The 16,536-nt window shown below is 41.8% G+C and overlaps 1 protein-coding gene across 2 annotated transcripts in view; it reads right to left on the bottom strand.

The window, feature by feature from the left end:
* pvrl2l (PVR cell adhesion molecule related 2 like) overlaps window positions 1-16,536 on the bottom strand; it is a 564,571-nt gene that overhangs the window by 355,751 nt on the left and 192,284 nt on the right. The gene's annotated exons all lie outside the window — the stretch shown is intronic.

Genomic DNA, 16,536 nt, shown 5'->3' with positions numbered 1-16,536 from the left:
TGTGTTTGATGAATTCACTGAACATAGACTAGCAGTTGAAAGACTGTTAATGAAATGTTCGAATTGAACAGAAAAATAAAAATATCCCAAAAATAATGAACACCAAAAATACATTATTTCCCCTAAATTATCACATTATAATCCAGAAGAATTATGTGACGTGTTTGTCTTTCTGTCTGCATTTTCATTACCGAGAAAAAAACACAATCTGCAGGTCGGTACCAACACACAAACATGAAGGGACCAAGCGTTATCGCTCTGTCTGCTGTGCTCTCAGCTCGTCTGAAACAGACATAAACGTTTATCTCTGAGAGACACCAAAAGGGTGCTAGTCGTCAGAGACCTGTGAACGCGAAGAGTTACTGCAGTCATGTAGGCTGTGATGGAGAGAGGAGCAGACACACACACACACACAGACACACAAACAGAGAGAGGCTCAATTTCAGCAACAGACACCTACCTACACTTTTTCCTCTCTCATAACTTCATAGTTATGTTAATGAACCACCACTGCTTGCTTTCTTCTAGCTTCTTCTCCCCTCAGCTGAAGGTTAAACATGGGACTGTTCCTTTTTTTACTCTAGCTTTAGTATTTTTTTTATGATTTCAGATATTGAAATGAGAATTTTTTTTTTTTTGATCAAGCAGTTTTACATTTACCATTTATCTTTAACACTGTCCTCTAAAACAGAGCCCTGTCTCAGAGCTAATGCTAAGTGCTAACTCCCCAACTGATGTTTGACTTTGTTTACCCCAATATTCCCCCGTTCTACTCTCAAGCTACCATCTGTATGCCAAGAAAATATGATTCATAGTTTGCAAAGTGCTTAGTTAGCTCAGATGGGAGCGTGGTTAATGAGTACAATCTGTCATTTATAATTCCTCTGACTTATTAACGTCGCTATGAAAAGGCTTCTCTGAGCGTCTCACCTGAAACTAAATCTACACCAGCTCAAGGACACTTAAACCCCTCATCCCTCTGTTCCTCCTCATCTCATCACGAGCCAGGAAATGAAGCTTCACTGGAGAAAGCGAGGTGTAATGATGCTACCTGATCTTTAAACCTCGCCCGCTGATTACGGCGATATTCAGCGCTCTCTGATAACATCCAGCACATCAAAGGATGCAGAGCAGGTTGCTCACTCTCTGGGCAATTTGTCCGCATTTAACAAGACAAGTAAATCACTGTATTCCTTTCAAGTCCTCCACAAAATATATCATTAACATCTTTGAAGCATGTGATAAATTATCCAGGCACATCCAGCAGCTACCTCCACATTCAACTTGTCACGTCTCCTGGAGAGGTAAAGCAAGACGCTAATTAGCTTTCACAACAAAGTCCCAAGACCTCAAAGGAGAAGCTAACAAGCTAGCAGCTCCCAGGGAGAGGTGGCATTTCATTCTTAGCAGCATGATGCTGACACCATGGTGAATTTCATGTTTGTTTTAGGACGCAGCGTGCACATTAATCATCGCTAACACATCCGCGTAAATCTCCCGAGGTCAGCAGAAAAAATAGAGAGTGAGCTGCTCAGAAAGTTTCCGCTAAACAACAGCAAAACTTCAAAGAAGAGTGAGATGTTGGAGCTAACTAGGCAGCGATCTGTTGAGCGGAGCTGCACTGTGTTGACTCTGAGAGCGCACGCCTGCCTCGCTTTGAAAGGTGAGGAGCTAATAAGCCTTTTTTCTCCCTGAATGCAGCGCCAACACTCCGCAGCACCTCTGTGAAATCTTACCAATGCAGCCAATTAAAATTCACAGCCAGGCAGGGTGCGCGGTCATGCATGTGGAAAAGAGCTGCCGGACAGATTTCTTTGTTGCGTTTGGGAGGGATGTTCAGCTATGATGCATAATCAATCAGGGAACAATCGCCAACGACGAGGGTTTAAAAGATCTACTGCTGCAGGGGGAGAAGTTGTGGAGAGAGAAGCCACACTTTTACTTGAAAATGTGACGATGAATACTTCAACCAATTAGTCTTCTGCTAATATCTCCAGTTTCAGCATGGACCTCAGTGTGTTAGAGAAAAAAAAAGTCTTTGAATGGCTAATAAAAATAGCTTTAGCAAGGATTTATGAAAGCGGCTGTCATGGCGACGCGATGCTCACTGAGGGAAGTTCCAATAACAATGCCTGTATTCATCTGCAACAGAAGAGAGCTTATTTTAGCTGCTGTTATCACAGAGGGGAACCTGACAGAGACAGACCTTCTTTCTAAAGGGGATCTTTTGACTTTATATTTATTAACAATGAATGCCATTCCGCAAAAAAATGACACCACAGAAGGAGACGAATGAGCTGGCATCCTTGCTGGCAGCCCTGAAGTTAGCCTGTTAGCATGGAAGATGTTGAACCCATGCTGATTATAACCATGCTTTATTGCACTGTAGGTGGATTGATGAAATGTATAAGCCTGTTAAAAGCCTGTAGCATGTTGGTGCTAATATGTGCTAGGCCTGGTGTTCCCCACAAGCTGAGATGAGGGGGCAAGGATGGCGTGCTGGTGCTGCAGTGTGAGCTAGACTTCAACCTGTCCTTCCATCCATCATTACACCCAGTTCCAGAGAGAATACCAGCAGAGTAGCATGGTGTTATTCCATTAGACATGGCTAACAAATTTAAACTAAAACTCAACATAAACGCCACATTGGACAATTTCACCTTCTGCTAGAGTGAACAGACAGGTGGAGAAGGTCAGTTCAGTCTTGGGCTGCCCTTTGAACCCTCTGAACCCTGTAGAGGTGGAGAAGGAGATGAACAGAAGTAGACGAACAAGCCGGCATCCTTATGTGCAGCTCTGAAGTTAGCCTGTTAGCATAGAAAATACTGAACCCATGCTGGTTTTAACCATGCTTCATTGCACTGTAGGTGGATTTGATGAAATTTATATGGAGACAGATTCAAATTCAAAAACACTGTAACAACTGTAGATTCATTTAATAAAAACAATCAGCACCAATTTCACTCATATATCAAATTTAGGCTAATTTATTAAACCCTATGATAATAAATCTAGGTCAAAGCCATTTCCTTAAAATAGCTTCAACTGGCGAAACACCAGACTGCTCTGCCTTCTACATTCATTTTTTCCACATTGCTAAGTGCTGCTATAGTGGCTGCTAATAGCAGCAGCTCTCACTTCCTTTTCTTTCTTTTTTTTTTCTACTTCTCTCTTTTGTCATATTTGTATTTGGAGCCTGTCAATACTTTTCATGGTTCATTTGTTAGCGATGGACACCAAACTGGTAACGTCTGCAGCAGTGTTTTTACTATTTTTGTAACCATGGTCCCATTGTTTATGCATGGGATCAGCTGTTAAAAGCCTGCAGCATGTTGATGCTAACATGTGCTAGGCCCAATGTTCCACACGAGCTTAGGAGAAGGAGGCGAGGATGCTGTGGTGGTGCTGCAGTGTGAGCTAGACTTCAACCTGTCCTTCCATCCATCATTACACCCAGTTCCAGAGAGAATACCAGCAGAGTAGCATGATGCTATTTGTAGAGACATGGCTAACAAAGCTAACATTTGAAGTAATTAACCTTCTGCTAGACTGAACAGCCGGGTTGGAAGGTCCGTTCAGTCTTGGGCTGCCCCTGTGAACCCTGTGGACCCTGTGATGGTGGAGGCTGCTGGGAGAATGATGACCCAGCTATCATCTCTGATTGACTTTGTACCTTAGCGTTATGTCTAATATGTATGTTTTGTTTTTTTCTAGGTTACTCTTACTGTATTCTTTTATTTGTTGCTGCTGTCTGTAATTTTTTTCCTGTTGTGGGATGAATAACGGTGTGTCTTATCTTATCTTATCTGAAGCATGAAGAGGACAGAGACCTGGTGTTTCGGCCCAAAAATAAGCTCTTGAAGCGACGCTGGCAGTGCTATTAGTGGACACAGGCCCTAAGCAGCAGTTGTAGCTGAATTGTGCAGCAGGCTATCGTCGTCTACTGCAGCAGACCGTATGGGAATAAACACATCAAGACACAAAGATATGACACAGGTCCTCTGTCCTTCTAGATGTTCCTGTCGCAGGACGCTCTGACCCACAGCACAGCATTAAATACAAACATAAATAAACACCCTGCTCCCATTTCTGCAGCTGTAAGCAGCATCCATCTACCTGAGCGTGCTCAGTCTGAGCCCCCTCAGGCCTCCTCGGGCGCTCTCAGGTCTGCTCTGCAGCTCCGTGATGGATGCTGAGCCTTTCATTGAGATGTATGCAACCACTGGACTCCAGCACAGAAACACACACTCACACACACACTCCTACACTCCTGGTAGACACAGAGACCTACACAAATACACACAAAATAACTTAGAGGCCGGGCTGCATTTTCACACATACACGCCAGCATCAATAACCAATGCTGCGGCTACACTTAAACTCAGAGGTGACAAATATAACTGCATTAAAGTCTGTGCGTCAGCTCAACAGCAGAACAACGTTAGCACAGTGTATGGATACCTGCACCAAAACCCACACACACACACACCTGCACCCACAAGACAAGACAAATGAAGACTGCATCTCGTTTACCCGGCACTGCAGACAGGACCTTATAAAACATGCATGGCATGTATTCCCCGCGCTATCTACCTCCACGTAAACATCCTCTCACACAGACACACACCCGAAACAATCCAAACACAAGCTGCAGGAAGCAACACTTTGTGCTTAGCTGGCATGCTCCATCATCCTTTGACAGCCAATTATTTCATCATGCTTCACACGGCGGCTAAAGTCTACACGCGCACGCAGGATAATGTACAATCACATCCGGTGTGCACAAACACATCGAGCTCACACTGACGCACAGGTTAATAATTCAAAGCCCTGGTTAAGAGGGGGAGCGCTCCCTCCCTATTAAATTATTGACAAGCAACATCTAGACTCTCTGCTGGTGACCTGGGGGACGGCTGGGAGGCGAGGGGGGAAGAAGGGTGAGAGGAAGAGAGGATAACAAACATATGTGAGGGAAAGGAAGCAGAGAGGGAGAATTTAACAAGAGACAACAGGTTTATGATATCAGAGCGAGCAGCAGAGAAGCGAACCCCAAACAAATAGAGGAAGACTTTAAAATTGGAATTTAAATGGAATGGAGACGGAGATGGAGCGAGGTGAAGGCTGCAGCGGCTCTGTACTGTATCTCTGATTTATTTACCAGTCCCCCTCTTTCCCTCTCTGCCTCTTTGTTGCTAAGGGCTGCAGAGCTGCAGCTGCTTCACACAGTATTCATTTCAGAGCAATTACTGCCTGTTGCTGCCTGGCTCCGCTCTCCTGGTGGACCGGGTGACAGCCTGCGATTTCAACGGCACATGTGTCCATCTGTCACACGAGAACACTTTAAAAGCATGTTTTTCCCCCCTTTTTTGTCAAACTGAAAGGAAACCTGTTCTTGTAACTGGATGTAGCAGTTGTTCAGTCTGCAGGGACTTGGATTGGAAACCAGAGGGTCAGTTTTTCAACTCCAGTTTGGAGCAGAGAGACACCACTTCACATCTCTGGGCTTTTTAACCCCTGAATGCTGCAGCTCCCTCTCTATAGATACATGCCTGTAGGATCTAGTGTGTGTGTGTCTGTGTGTGTGTGTGTGTGTGTGTGGTTTGATCTACACTAGAGTGAAAAACTGAATCTCCCCTCAGAGATTTCTTCTCCTTCTTGCTGATTAAAGTATAAAATTAAGTATTTGTTTTTGGCAGAGAGTAGAGAGAAGCCAGCCAACGCTCTGCTCTCATCTTTGACACTATATCTCTTCCTCTTCGTTTGACACTTAAATGTTTCTCTCATGTTCGGATGCAGGAAATGTAGGAATGAAAAAAAAGGTGAAGGTTCCTCAGAGTGCTGCAAAATCAAGTCAACAGCATCATCTGAACCAGGCGTGTCCAAAGGCCATTTTTTTATACGTGCCCCAGCTTTCATCTTACAATGTATTTGTTTTGAATGAATGAATGAATGAATGAATTAATGAATTTATTTCGAACATGCAAAAAAAAAAAAAAAAAAAAGACAAAAAGAAACAGAAATAGGTCGTCACCATAAACAAACACATGCATACTAAACTTAAAAGAAAAATGAAGACTGCAGCAACAACCTGCATGTGTTACATAACTACATGCTCGAAAAGGAGTAGGAAGAAGTTAAACTTATTTAATCCTACCCCTATTATCCACACCTCCTACTTTTCATACACATTCACATAACATTTCCCTTATATGATACTTAATTTCTGTATATGTTTTATTTGTTTGTTTGTTTAATTTTCAATTGGCTCTGTCATTACCGCCCTGGGTCAAACTGCTGTTCTTCATCCTGATATTTATTCAAAAGGTGTGTTTTAAATATTCTCTTAAATATGCCTATAGTTTTACTTTTCTTTAATTCATCTCTCAAACTGTTCCATAATTTAACCCCTGATATTGACAAACACATACTTTTTAATGTTGTCCTAGCATGGTGTATTTTGAAATTCAGCTCCCCTCTTAAACTATAACCTCCTTCTCTTTCTGTAAACAGTTTTCTTATTTTGTCTGGAAGTAAATTGTTTCTTGCTTTGAATATTATTTGTGCAGTTTTAAGCTGAATCCTATCTTGAAGTTTTAGGGTTTGTAATTCAGCAGTTTTGGCTCTGAAATGAATCATTTTCTAAATCATGCGTACATTTACATTCCCTGTCAAGAACAAATAAAATCAGAGTCTATCTAGTAATGTGCCACTAAACTGAATTAGGGCCATTCCCATTTCTACCCCTTAGCCCTTGGTTTTGCACTTGGACGTGTAGTGAAGGGGTGTCCCAATTCTCCGTAAAGTCAATGGGAAAGGATACACAGCCCTTGAAACAAAGACAAACTGAGACCTCACTTGAAACAAAGGGTATGAGAAATTTCCCATGACATGGGTATTTTCTTAAATCACATATCCAATCTTTTGCTACTTTACATTAATACTGGCCATGTTTCGAACTGTTGATTTTATTTTGAATTTGCTAGTTGCTAACAGTCTACCTAATGCTGCTATAGCGACAGCTAAAGCTAATTATAGCTACACTGATGTCAGAGCAGGGTTCACAACAGACAGACTTCACTTTGGTGGGCTGCGTTTCATGAGTGATTGGACAGATAAGCTGCATTCAGGAGCTGCATCAGCTACATAAGCTATACAAAGCAAACATTACGGCATTCAGAAGCTACATAACATAGCTTCTGAAAACAGCAAAGTTCATTTGTATTTCATGGCTTAGATGCTTGTGATGGGGTGCATTGTTGCTGTGAGTTTTTTTGCTCTAATCTGACTTTGGTTCGTCATCAGTTTGTGAAAATGTGATTTGTTTGGAAGAGAATAAACAGTTGCTTTGTCTACGACAGCCAGAGGTCTCACCGTCTAGAGGTGAAGGCGTAGCGGGGATTGAGTGGCATCTTGTTTCCAAGTGAGTTTTTTTTTTTACCCCTTCCTCTTGGCCCTTAAAACAGAGGGCCAAAGGGAAGGAATAGAAAAGGAAAATGAATTTCACTATTGGAAGGAATGACAATTGGCCTTTGGACTGTGCATAGTCTACTTGTCTAAAGCTAAAGCTCTGTACCTTCTGCTAGGGTTAGGCAATAAATCGGTAAAATAATCAAGACCCACATTTAGAGCTTCTCATTGACATTAAACTGCCGCCTGGCTATTTTGTTTTTTCCTCCCTCTCTCAAAATACACTTTTGGTTGTGTCATGACAGGCAGCCGGGTGTTGTAAAGAGTGAAGGTGTCCGCTACACAGAAGTGTCATGAAGGGAAAACTCAAACACCAAGCCCACAGCACAACACGAGCAGCTTGTAGCCAAAAGGAACCGCATGTCAGTTGTTTGGACACACTTTGGCTACAATAAGGATGGTGTGCCCAAAGGCAACATTGATTTTTTTTTTCTTCCCAGTCAATTAATAGTGATTTTGATATTTGCCATAATTGCCCAGCCCAACATTCTGCAGAAAACCTGATGCCTTTATTAGAGGTAGACCGATATATCGGCCGGCCGATATATCGGGCCGATATCTGGACATTTGTCTCTATCGGCCATCGGCCGTATTTTCTTTTAAAAAGCCGATTTTTGATCCGTTGTATAAAATGACGCAATTTTTGATCAGGCACAAAAAAGATGAGCACCTCAAACTTGTGGAACCACTTGAATACATTGCATACTTTTGTTCAAATTATATTAATAAGTTTAAATTTCTTTTTTGACATTTTAAGAAGAGTGTGAATGTTTACTACTGCTTGTTACATTGTGTGTTTACTCAGACGAAATATTTCATTGTTTTGAAAGCTGAATAAATGTTCAGAGGACTGGACACGACTTGTTGTAATAGATTTCTTTTAGTTGCTCAGAAATTGCTGGGTTTCACAAAAATGTGATAAATATTTATTTATTTAACAATCGGCCTGAATATCAAATTGGAAAAATCGGCTATGCATATCGGCATCGGCTGCCCAAATTTGGAAAGCATCGGCATCGGCCCCCAAAAAACCCATATCGGTCGACCTCTAGTCTTTATATAAATAAATTCATCATATTGTGAAAACATAAGAGTTTAAACCTTGTGCAGAAAAATAGTTCAGAATGTAGGATAATAAATATTTGTTGATAAAATGTTGTTTCCAGGTCAAAACAATCTGAATATGAAAAAAACAATCCTGATAAAATCCAGATCCTGATCTTGCCTTAAAAACACACCGACACATTTTCTCCATATCACCCCCTAATGGTGAACATTTTCCTTTAGAAGAAGTAGAGTTTGCTGATGTTTACACAGTATGTAACACTGCAGAAAACTGACCACTGATCATCTGGTATCAAGAGACACCTGAGGGACAGGTGAGGTTTAATTTCATCAGTCTGTGATGATAGCACAAGGATGTTAGACATCAGAAATCACTTAAAAAATAGACATCAAATATTTTCAAGGTTAAGTTAGTAACAGTCGATGGTCCTTGGTCATTTTCCAGAATTCATTTCTTATCCTCTTTGAAAGACATTTGAACATATCTGATCCATGGTCTTCCTCCAAAAACTACAGTATGTTGAGAACTCCAGATTTCACATCAGTAACTTTGCCTCCTTAAAGATGCTGTGAGGAGGATCTGTTTTAAATTGGACTGCATTTGTTTTGGAATCAAATGGGGATCAGATTGTTCATGACAACTTTTTACTGGATACAACGCACAGATGTAAGGTATTTATCAGTACAGCTACGTAGCGATACAGTTTGAAACGTGACAACAAGAAAGCCAGCTATATGTAGCGCTATCGGCAGTCTGGCGTTCCGACGTATCTGTAGGCTACCGTGACAACCAGCATGATGGATCTTATGAAAAACCGCTCCCTATCAGGCCACCTCAGCTCATCAGTGTCAAGTATCGCACCTCATTGGACAGATCGACTTCTGCCTTCACATGACTAACTCTGAACAAAAACAAACATCAGCAGCTCCAAACTTTTCCAATAAAGCCAACATCTTGTGACTTCTCTCCTTCTATTTCTTTACAATCTCTCAGTGTGTCTTTAGTGAACTTTGTCCACAGTCATAACCAGGACTTTACGATCATCACAACACTTCTTTAAGAGGAGTAACTGAGACAAGAAGAGCGAGTCTCTTGAATGAGCATCTCTCTTCTTGACTTTTGAAAGCTATGTGTGGGTTTCTCTCGTGTTTTTCCACCCCAGCAGAGTCTCACACCCACACCCACTCATCTCCTGAAAAGCACTTGTTTTATCGATCGCTCCACCTCGCGTGCTGCCCGTGCAGCTGTTCAGCTGATCTGATTCACCAGCATCGGATTATTGTGTTGTTTCTCTGCCGTATGTGGCGACGCACGTGTTTCACTCTGACCACGCTTTTATATTTAGTCCCTGGAGACCTTTCACTCGCAATTAGCTGCTGTTTACATCAAAGCGAGTGGAAATTCTTCAGCATAGACGACTTATAGATCTTCTGGCTTCACACAGAAATGATGATAAAACTACTTCTGACTCTTAAACAAAGGATACATGAGTGCCAGGATGTCATAAAAACTCTTTGACTGACTCTACCGTGAGGATTTTGAGAACTGAATTAATTTTCTTGCAGAATTTGTGAAAATAAAATCCCCATTCTTGTGAAATTCAGCTGAACAAAGAGAGATGTGAAGTTTGTCATCATGAGCTGGTGAGAGGAACAGAGCGCTGTGTTTCTCTGTGTGTGAGTGGGATGTTTTCTCCCTGTGTTTCTGTATTCACCGCCGTGGAGCTGGTGTGGACGCTGAATTGTAATTGTGGTGGTGTGGCTGCGCGCTGCGGCGCTGACATGTGGAAATAACAGAGAAATGAGGTTTGTCTGACTTCATCTCACATCCTCATCCTGCTGTCTTTTTTGTTTTTTAACACAATAAACCTCCACATGGCGGTTCCTCTGACGTCCGCCTCGTCTGCCTCCTTGTTTTCTCCTCTCTGTGTGAAGCCGTCCCGTCCCAGAGCGTCTGGGAGGATCAGGGACGGCACAGTCTGTTATTTTACCTGGTTGGGTGTGTAATTTTAATTTTCTCCTTGGAGGGCTGAGTTATTGAACAACTTGAACTTTGGCGTTTCTGAAGACATCATTTCATGTTTAATTAAAGATGACGAGTTCCTCGGCTTCCTCCTGTTACCCTCTGTACTCTCCGTCCAAACAGAACGTCTCTTCACTTTATTTTGCAGGCAGAGCGGGAAAAATAATTGCTTACATCATGAGAACACCGCTCGCACTGACGAGATCTGAGATGTTTTCTCTTTTTTCCATAGAATAATCTGAAAACATGAGTCAGGCTCTTATATTCAGATCCCTTAACTTTTACAGTTTTCATCACAGTGAGCAGACAGCGCTACTTTTCACTAAGGTAGAGCAGAGAAGCTGTGGTTTAGTGGGTGGAGTCCGTCATGTCTCTGTCCTAAGGTTTGTGGTTCAATCACAGATCGTGAAGCATGTCAGGGTAAGACACTAGAGCAAAAACTGCTCCCACTCAAAGCCATACACTGTTTAATATATGGACATAGTTTCTATGACATCACCCATCTGCTTCTGAGGGAGAGTTTTGAAGCCGGTCTTCATAACAGCCAACAGCTGAACTCAGCTTGAGTTCAACGTTAGATAATTAAAAGCTGAGTATGTCATATGGTTTTTCTTTTTTTTTTTTGCATGAGTTTTAAAAAGTAAAAAAAAAATAAATAAATAACTGAAAATAAATGATAAAGTGTTAAAGTTAACTTATAAAAAAGGAATAGATAATAGTGATACCTTATTTCTAAGACATCTCAAGTCATCTAAAGACTAAAGTCTATAGACGCATCTTATAGACGTGCCTTGACTTTCCAAGATGTCTCAAGACATCTTAACAAATGTGTCTTAAGACACATTTTAAGACATCTTGAGAGACTTTGATGGCCAGGTATGAACCTGGCCTAGCCCAAGTCTGGATGGACTTTAGAAAGACCAGCATGTACCTATGCAGACCACCTTTAAATCCTGAAGTCAAAGTGCCAGCTCACACCAATCTCGCACTGCTCTGTTGCTTTCAAGGCACCATCTAAGACCAGGCAGGTAGGAGTAGTGCTGCACGATTTGGGGAAAAGGTGCGATTTGCGATTAGGTGGACAATATTGCAATTGCGATTGTGCTTGCGATTTAATAAAAAAAGTTGTGTCATGATGAGTCTACAGACTTCCTTGGTTGCCATGGAGGAAAAATCTGAATTGCATGTGATGACATTGCGATTGCGATATCCTCTTTTGCGATTACGTAATTGCATGTGATGACATTGCGATTGCGATTGCGATTGCGATTGCGATTGCGATAATCGTGCAGCCCTAGGTAGGAGTCCTCTAGATCGGATACACAAGTCTTCTATTTTTGAGCTGGAGCAATGATGCCTCAATTCTCACAGAGCAGACTGAGCGGGAAAGGAAGTCGGCAACACATTAAAGCATCCAGTGACTTTCAAGACAAACAAACCGTGTCGAAACAAGGTAGTATTTAGCTTGACTACAACAACAAGACCGGGAGTATACACAGGCAGTCTACATGCAGTCAATATTTGGTATTTGAACATTCAGAATTATATACATGTATATATACATGTATACATGTATACATGTATACAGGTATATGTATACATAGACATATATACAGTATACATGTATACATGGTACATCGATCAAGACAGAAACAAATGGAGAAGCACGGGGAACGTCATGATGCAATGAGCCTCATTTCAGCTTCCTCCTCCTTTATCTATAGCAACAACAGCAGCAGTACAGAGGATTTCCTGAACTCAAAAGACCAATTTTCTTTGCAAACAGAACATGAGCAGAACACAAATTAATGCTCCTTTCGATGGAGATATCCCAGTAGGCGTATACATGACCAAATATCTAAAAACTAAACTATGAGCATATTCCAGTTTTCCAAAGGGTTATTGGTGTTAACATGGACATGGGCAACGGTGTTAATCCAAGTATTCTGAATATGAAAGAGTTGACGACTGCATGTCACAGTCAACATGCAACAGAGCAGAGATGGAACAGACACAGATCTGGTGCATTCCCTGTGTTTTTTATTCATAATACCTTCGTAAAATCCATTACCCATGATGCATTGCATGACAGATGTGCCCGTCACAGACATCACATGATGCTCTTTTGCTGGAGAGCCACCTCAAATGGCCACAACACTCCCACAGTGTTGCCAACTTTGTTGTTATATTTGGCAACTTTTCAAAACCCTTTTTCAGAACCCAGACTCTTTTTTTTTAAAAGTGACCACAAACAAAGTTTGAAGACTCTGACATGAAGGTTTATATTGATCTTACCCTTCTCAACAAGCAGTGGGTGCTGCTGAGGGTCCCTCCCCCTTTCAAAACCACCCACAGCTCCTCCCTCACAGCTACAGCCAGAGCATAAAGCTGCATGAGTGAGTTTTGTCCCTCCTATGACTTTATTTCTCTCTCCTAGAGCGTCCACGACAGTAACATGCAAATGGCTAAATATGCAAACAAGGTAATGGCGTCATTTAGCAACTTCTAGGAGGGCCAATAGCAACTTTCCTGGCCGAGGTGTCGACAACACTGCTTACTCCTCAGTAAATGTGTAACATGATACAGATAATTTACAGACACTGATCAAACAACACACACACCAAGAAGTGAAAAACAGAGCAATGGTTCTTATTTTTCCCGCCTGGAGCCATTTTTTTTTTTAACAACAGATAAAACCACCTGTGGCTCATTTATTTCCCTCCTGACTTTTTTTGTTCCCTGTGTTTTCCGCTCTGTGTGGACAAGGTCACCTGTTCTGAAACGCCGCCATGTGCTGTGGTTTTATTGTGATCAGAACAGCAGAAAGTAAGAGAAGTCCTGACGATGTGAGCGGGCTCACCTCGCTGCTGTTTTGAGTTTCTTTTGTACCATGCTCTGCTCAGCCTTAGACGTCGACCTTGGAAGACGGAGATTATCTCTGGCATAAAGACGGAGGTCGGGGTGAGACATCCTGAAAGCATTTCTCTGCTCCGACTCCTTTCTATACAGAGATGTATTGTTTGGGCAGATGTACGAGCTGAAATATTCCAAGAATCGGGGAGAATTTGTTTCCATTTGAGGTTTTAACATTGCGGAGATTCTTCAGAGCAGTGGAGGACAACACTGGTGAAAAAACAGCATATGTCTGATGTTCCACAGAAGCTCAAAAATCTTAAGAGGAAAAAATACTTGTCCTCAAATAACATCTCAGCTATGTGTCTGATATAAAGGACTCAAAAAACTTTCAAAACAACCCAACAAATCCCTCAACGTATACAAGAACACAAAAACAGGCTCTCAGCAGACCACGTGACGTGGACCATAAAGCACATATTTAGGAAGTAAAATTCAACGCCTCGTAAAACATCAACACAAACTGTTAGAAAATGTTCAAAAACAGATTATTTTTCAGCAGTGAACAAATGCATCCTTTATTTCCTGGTCTGCGGAGGATACCACAAGAGCATCCTTTGTGGCCCGATATATCCCATAAATATCTGCGTGCCAGTTTAAACAAACGGTACTACACTGTTAGAGGACAGTATTTTGTTTAAGTTGCCATCGCAACGGCCTCCACCAGTAATGCAAGGATTCAGTAAGAAACAGGTCATGATGTACACCGAGGGTGGCCAACATGTCAGAGACCAAGAGCCACAAAAATGACAGCGGTACCACAAAGAGCCTCATCACACAGGGGGTCTTACCAACGCACTTCCTCTCATACATGAACAAAATGACATAAAATGAAAATCAATACATTTCCAATTTTCAAAGCAAGATTTTTGTGTTTGTAAGTGTGTTTAAGTTCGTATTTGGAGCCGTGTCAAAGACAAATTTATGTTTTTACTGCAGAAGAGACAAGGTTCAATCTATCTATCTATCTATCTATCTATCTATCTATCTATCTATCTATCTATCTATCTATCTATCTATCTATCTATCTATGAAGCTATGAGCACATGAGCTATTGAAAGGAGCACATGTAGAGAAGGGAAACTGAAACTTTAGTATCAATCTCATCACCCAAGTATTGATCAATACTGATTCCAGTGTTGGCATCAGTATATCAATATTTTCGATTGATCGGCACACCATCCGATGGAGTGGATTCACTGTGAGTTCACTCATTAGCCCTGTGTACAAGGGTCCAAAAATCCTATTTACAATCCGATCCACCCACATCTGATTGTATTTTGGGTCAGATTGTAAAAGGTAGTCTACACTGATTGATAATCCACTCCATGCTCCATGTTAATGGCTGAGTGGAGCGGATTTGGTTGATACAGAGGGTTGTTCGGTCTGCGCATGTGCTTCCTAGTATGTAAGAGGCATGTAAGTGAAGTACGCAGAACAACATGCAGCCAAACAAAAACAAACATGGCGAACAAACAGAAAAACTGGACACAATCCATCTTTCCAGAGGTAAACAGGAAGCAGGAAGTGCACCCCTTCTTCTCTTGCACATCTACAGGTAGTGGCGGAGTAACGTAACGCACAGGTAAAAAAAAACAATAGAATCGGATTCAGCTAGGGCCATGTATATGCAGATTGAACGTGGATCTCTTTACTTAAACTTCATATATACAGATCAAATCAGATTTATTTAATCCGATTGATTTCAATCAGACTGAGGAAAACAACCCATGTAAATGGGGCAAGTGACTTGAAAGGAAACTGATCCAATCTAGCTGTTACAGAGCAGAGATGGACTGGAGACGCCTCTGGGCATTTCACCTGCTATAACTCATTTTCAGTGTTGGACAAACTAAATCCAAGCACAGAGAAACCCAGAGAGTCCATTCAAGGCTGTCCAATGGATAATAAGACAAAAGCACTCTCTGAGTGAGAGAACTCAAAGCATTTATTATTGTGTTTATGTTGTAGTCTCCGTGTCCATGATGTTACCGACATGCAGGTGAAGCAGTTTGGCTGAGCTCTGAACCTGAACCAGTCCAGGAGGACACAGACCATTCTTGAAAACTATTCTTTCGAATTCGAATCTTCCACAGGAAACAAAGGATTGAGCTAACATTGTCCGCACTGGATGTGCAGAAAAGGACAGCAAACATGATACACAATTAAATATGATTGACTTATCTGTTTTACTTTTACTGAGCCAAGTTTGAACTTGACCTGATTTTTGTTTATATTTTTGTAGAATTTCCACCAAGAACTCTTTGGCACTGTGTTTCTCTCCAGTTCTGAATCTCTTCATGGCATGGATGAAAATGTGATATTTATTGACCAAACCTGTACCTAGCAGTGCTTGTGAATGTAAAATCCTGACCTAAAACAAGCTGTTTGGATTTTGGGGATTTGCCGACATCAGCAATTCCCTTTTTTGACCAATCAGAGGTAAGTTTGACCTGATTGGTCCACCGGAGCAGATACCCCACTCCTCTCCCCGCTGCTAAAAAGAAATCTCTCCAGCAGCGGGGAGTAGAATGCCAAAGTTGAAGAGCCATCACTGCTCTGTTTTTGGCTGTAAACAGCCACATAGTTCTATGCACAAGCTTCCCATCTCAGAAGAAGACAGACTAAGTGGCTAGAGTTCATTTATCAAGGAAATATGCCAGCTACACTCAGTAAAACTGTGCATGTGTGTGCTAGACACTTGACGGCCGACTGCTTTTCCAACTTTGGACAGTACAACAGAGGGCTAGCGAATAGACTGGTCCTGAATCCAGGCGCATTACCAACCATCCACCAACAAACCTGGGACCCTGGAAATGTGAGTATTTACAATGCTGTGTGCTGTGGAGCAGATGTAAGAGCTTTTCCTCAGTGTCCCCCCTGTCTCTGTGTTAGCTTCAGGATGCTAACTTCAGCTGCGGTTAGCCTGTTGTTTTAGCCTGTAATGTTACGGTAAACGAGCTTCACTGTTTTCTACACAATGTGCACTCAGAGCTCGTGGCGCCGCTCTCAGTGACGCTGAAGAGCGGGGCGGTATCAGCGGTGGCTCATTTACATATGAAGGCCAC

This window comes from Halichoeres trimaculatus, unplaced genomic scaffold (genome assembly GCF_033239565.1).
Source record: "Halichoeres trimaculatus isolate MK-OKI-2021-1 unplaced genomic scaffold, fHalTri1.1 fHalTri1_scaffold_14, whole genome shotgun sequence".
Classification (NCBI taxonomy): Eukaryota; Metazoa; Chordata; class Actinopteri; order Labriformes; family Labridae; genus Halichoeres; species Halichoeres trimaculatus.
Note: the sequence above shows the minus strand (reverse complement) of the source record. Positions and strands in the feature narration are given on the sequence as shown.